The sequence below is a fragment of the Ascidia mentula genome, chromosome 5 (assembly GCF_947561715.1).
Source record: "Ascidia mentula chromosome 5, kaAscMent1.1, whole genome shotgun sequence".
Classification (NCBI taxonomy): Eukaryota; Metazoa; Chordata; class Ascidiacea; order Phlebobranchia; family Ascidiidae; genus Ascidia; species Ascidia mentula.
The window spans coordinates 17,003,261-17,008,072 of record NC_138570.1 but is presented as its reverse complement, the minus strand read 5'-3'; the positions used below and the strand labels follow the sequence as shown (position 1 = coordinate 17,008,072).

The 4,812-nt window shown below is 38.8% G+C and overlaps 1 long non-coding RNA gene across 1 annotated transcript; it reads right to left on the bottom strand.

Moving 5' to 3' along the window:
* Window positions 1–1,101: 1,101 nt before the first annotated feature.
* On the bottom strand, window positions 1,102–3,818 carry LOC145901787 (uncharacterized). Its single transcript, XR_014402567.1, has 7 exons — window positions 3,304–3,818; window positions 2,739–2,910; window positions 2,282–2,460; window positions 2,061–2,137; window positions 1,835–2,001; window positions 1,451–1,510; window positions 1,102–1,257 (listed from the first exon to the last, which is right to left on the bottom strand). It is a non-coding gene; the product is annotated as an uncharacterized LOC145901787 (long non-coding RNA).
* Between the last annotated feature and the right edge of the window lie 994 nt (window positions 3,819–4,812).

Below are 4,812 nucleotides of genomic sequence, written 5' to 3'. Positions count from 1 at the left end.
TTCCGAAGATTTCAAGCAACTAACATTGTATATATTGTATTTGTGATATATATATTAAACCTATCCCTTCCACGAACCAATCCATACTTTTTGACGCTCATCAAGCTTTCAGTGCAATCCGAAAAGTCGTTATCTATATACAAATTTGATAAATGGGACTGAGGTTTGTGTCGGTGATTAACAACATGTTTGCATAAATACAGTCAGCAAGATCAGGTTTTCTTTTGTGAAAACAAACAATCCTTCACACTCACATATTTTTACTGAAAACAACAGCACTATATAAACAAAAATAAAGTGTCAACGCATTCAATGCCGAACAAATAATAGAGAGTTTAGGTCTGAAAAGTCGTCCCAGTGCAGTAATGGATTATATCTCGGATACGTCATATGTGGGCTATATTGGAAACACATAAAATGGAGGCATACCCAACCACTGGAAACTTTAAAACACAAATATGACCCATATCTCAACTAAATAAATGGAACAGTTTCGGATGTGATAGCTGTGGAGTAATGACGATATCAGAGTAAACTAAAAAAAAATGCTCACGAAAACACACAGGTGAAAGAATAGGAAGGATTATAGATGCGATTATCTTTGCAAGGAATCCGGCAGCATTCCCACGACTTTCGTTGCCGTCTATTACTTTACCAATCTTAAACCCCGTCACTTTGGCACGTAGGCTGCACGTCATCAATCGTGACGTCACCGACTCTAAAGATTGGATCGGAGTGGAGGAAGTGAATGGCAGATGCGATATCGGCACAGAGTCGGACGTTGGCCAGGGGAGGGAGCCAGAAATCCTTCTTCCTGGTGTATTGGAGGAAGGGGAGGGTGTTCATACCGTCCACGTACTCGAACCAAACTCCGAACTCGTTTCGCTGGCGAGTGTGACCGAGTACGCGGATCACGTGATCGTGATTAGCCAACCGGGATAGTGAGACGCCCTCCGTCAATCAGCAACAAACGTACCAGCTCAATTAATGAGATTTGTGAACAACTGTAGGTCCATGTTTGAATTTTACATGAAAAACATTTATGTGATTTAAACCCAAAACCGTGTCAATATATTTACAAACTTACGTTTCCATCTGCTGTTCGGTCGATATTTCGTCCTCTATGTTAATGTACTGCACTGTTACATTTCCATGCATGTCATTCCACGCCTTCTGAACAAGCCTGAAGTTTCCGTTGTCAATAATTTTGTCCATGGAAAATGTCAGTTCGCTCGGAGGAACAAAACAACCCACAGCCTAAAGTAATGGATTTGTTAAACTGATCATAATCTAACTTAATGGTTGTCAGTTGTGTGCAGAATTACTGCATTGACAAAAGCGTTTCTTTTAGCATAAAATTGCATCACACGTTTGTTTCCAATCATGGATCTCGCAACACATTAAAAAAAAACGACCGCAAAATTCTTTTTTACAATAAACATTTTTCTACCTTCTTAGAAGCAAGTTTTTGGTCCAATATCTTTAACCTGGCTTCTGCTGCTTTGAGTTCCTGCAAAAAGAGTAACAGATCAAGTAAAATGTTCAATGATAATTTATCATAGCTGGTGTGTACACTCTGGAATCAAGAGACACAAGATGCAGATCTGCAACAAAACCCAGACATTGACATGACATCCTCTAGTTAATGTTGCAGATACACGATAACTAAAGGAAAAGGTTAAGGTTTAGTAAGGGCATGTGACTCACCAGGGGTCACCAAACTATGGTCCACAAGGCTAGTCCATGGGGCCCACCAGTCTAGCCCCCAAAATAGCACAACAGTTCATCCTACCCCACTATGAGATAAATCGTGTTTCTTTTGTTATATACTGACGTGGATAATAGGCTGAAGTCTTCAGTATTTAAACTGACTTTCCATTTGTTTCCTCAACGTTGCATTTGCCCAAAGTTGTGACGAAGAGAGAATTCTTTTTCCACACTTCAAACATTTTTTATGAATCCTTCAAATGGTTCTTCCATTGCAAAGAGAGCTTCCTAAAACTGAAAAACACACATGACAAATTCAATGACATGTAAGTGATAGGTGACATATTTCTTACCCAGCCCCCGGCCAGTGGCACGCTTCACCATAACTAAGGTTGGCAAGATCACATCCCAGATGAACAACCTGTAATAACTGGAACACAAATATGTATATATGTTAAAAATACGAAATTACAAGTACACAGAAAAAAGTAACCATCTGTTCCAGCTGTTTTAACAATACAGAATACAACACAAAAAGCTACACATTTTACAATAAACAAAATATCAAACTGACCCCTCTGATTAAAGTCCTGGTCTCCATGGTAGCAAGTCTGGAATCAACAATCTTGATGGCAACAATTTGTGCACCAGGTGTAATAAAATTTTTGTCTGGTTCATCCGCGAAGTTATGGCTACAACATCACCCAGGTAATCGCCCAGTAGTTATGGCTGCAACATGCATTCCATGTGACCCTACAGGATATAAAAAACAAATGTGACTCAACAATATACTAAGGCGATTAATACAATTAGCAACAACACACAGAACTTTTCCTTCTTCATAAATGCTCACGAAAAAATTGAACATAGACATTGTTAAGAATTATAATTGAATATTTTCACATGGATGCTTGATGTGCAACAACATCACTAGTCACCAAGCTGCACTGTTGAGAACTGATATGTTTGACAGCATACTGCTTTAACTTTTGCCTGTCCAAATTGTTTAAACATCACCATATTTGACTTACTGCTTCGTGTACTCCAAATACACCAGAAAGAAGAATTTCTTTGACATTTCATCGGGTGCAAAAAATCCCACATTAACAAATTTTATAACGGCATAATCGAATGCTGCCTGAGCATAATGAGGAGTCCACAAATGTCTGTTTGGATTATCCTGATGATGGACCAACTGTCGCCCTTCAAATAAACACATGTCTATTTTATCCCAAAAAAGGTAACTGGAGAAAACTTACGTCACTGTGACGTCACTAATATCTTCGGTTAGTGACGTCACAGTGACGTAATTTTTGGTGTGACGTCATAACTTGACCCCACCTTCATTGTGACGTAATTTGGGGGTTCCCCGATTTTTAGAAGATAGGTACGTACAATAGTACACTAGACCCAAATTCTAATTGATGGCTACTATGTCCTGGGTGTCTCACACCTAAATTTACAAAAACAGTTTGCTTAATGGCTGAAAAAAAGCCTGGGCCGTATATTTTTATCAATGTCACCAATTTTTTTAAAAAATAAGCTCATAAAATTTAATGTACGTTAAAACACACGAAAAGGTTTCAAAATACTTACAAAGCATGTCCTTAGAGATCCCATTTTGAATCTTTGCTTTCCACAACTTAATTTTTGGATCCAAGAACACCGTTCTGCGACAGGGCTGCCAGATGGTCAAAACACTTGACGGCCAATTTTTTTTTCTCTTACGGCCAAAATTCGGCCAAATCACGTTTTTGATATTTTTTTTCTCTCACGGCCAAAATTCGGCCAAATCACGTTATAAGTTTGATGATTTATTGATTTCTACAAAAACGACTACATAGCCGGAAATAAATTCGTAAATTGTATGCTCAAAACACTGTTATCTATATGCTTATCAGTGGTTTCAACACCGGTTATGTTGCTAAAGCATTACGATTGCAGCATAATTCTTCACCAACTCAGTCAAGATCAGTTTATGACGTAACAATTTTTCGGAGGCAGATTTATGACAACACAATCGTCCACAAATCTGTTGATAACCTGAAACCAGCAATGCTTTTTGTGGATTTATATAGTACCAAGTGAAATTCGGCCAAATTCGGCCAAATATCTGCCTTACGGCCAAACGATTTTTTCGCGGCCAGGCCGTGTGTTTCAAAAAGTCAGGGAATTTTTGTTGTACATTAAAAGTATAGTAAATTTGTATTTCACGGCATTGGTAACTATCACAATACTTAAAAATGACAACTTGACAGCCTTTTTTCAAACACATTTTTGCCAACACTTCTGTGTAGAAAAAACTCACGCTTGACTGCGTTTGCTTCTCCTTCCACTGTTTTTCCTTGTGCTTAATCGAGGTGTCGTGCGTTGCTGTGTTGGTAATATACTTGTTACGACGCAAGCGACAATCTAAGGAAATTGTAAGTCGTTGCACATCAGGTCACTCGCTAAAAAAATCAGTACAGCAATAAAATGCTGTTCAGTGAAGCGGAACCCCGACATTTCAACTCGTCGCCATTAATTCGAAAACTAGGGAACTGCGGTCCGACACGGGGAGTTTCGCACATTCGTGTACGATTTTTTTTAAAATGGGGCTATTGTGTACATTGGATTACTGGAATATTGGAACTTTTGTATCGTCTTGATCAAGTCTGGAATACAAGTGTTCGCTCCACAAATCCAAGGTGAGTAAGTTGGCTATTCTTTCTTCTAACGACCCTCTCAGTGCTTGTCATAAACATTAGAAGCACTATTAAACACCTCACTAACACACACTATTTGGAAAAAAAAGAAACAGAATTAAACACGACACACGTCTCATCAATGACATACCCTGGCACTTGGTAACATCCCGCAAAACCTCTTTACGCTTAAAACTAACTATCCAGCGAAATAGGGACAACCCCTTTTTCGAGGTGGTCCAGACCGACGTTTTCAACGCCTTCAACAACCAGAGAAATACCGACACCCCATAATAGCGCCCACTCCCGGATGACACATCATCAAAATTTTTCCACGCGATGTTATCGTTTTTTTTTATTTATCCTCACTGAAACCGACTGTATAGCATATATGGCATACATATACATATAGCAAAAATAA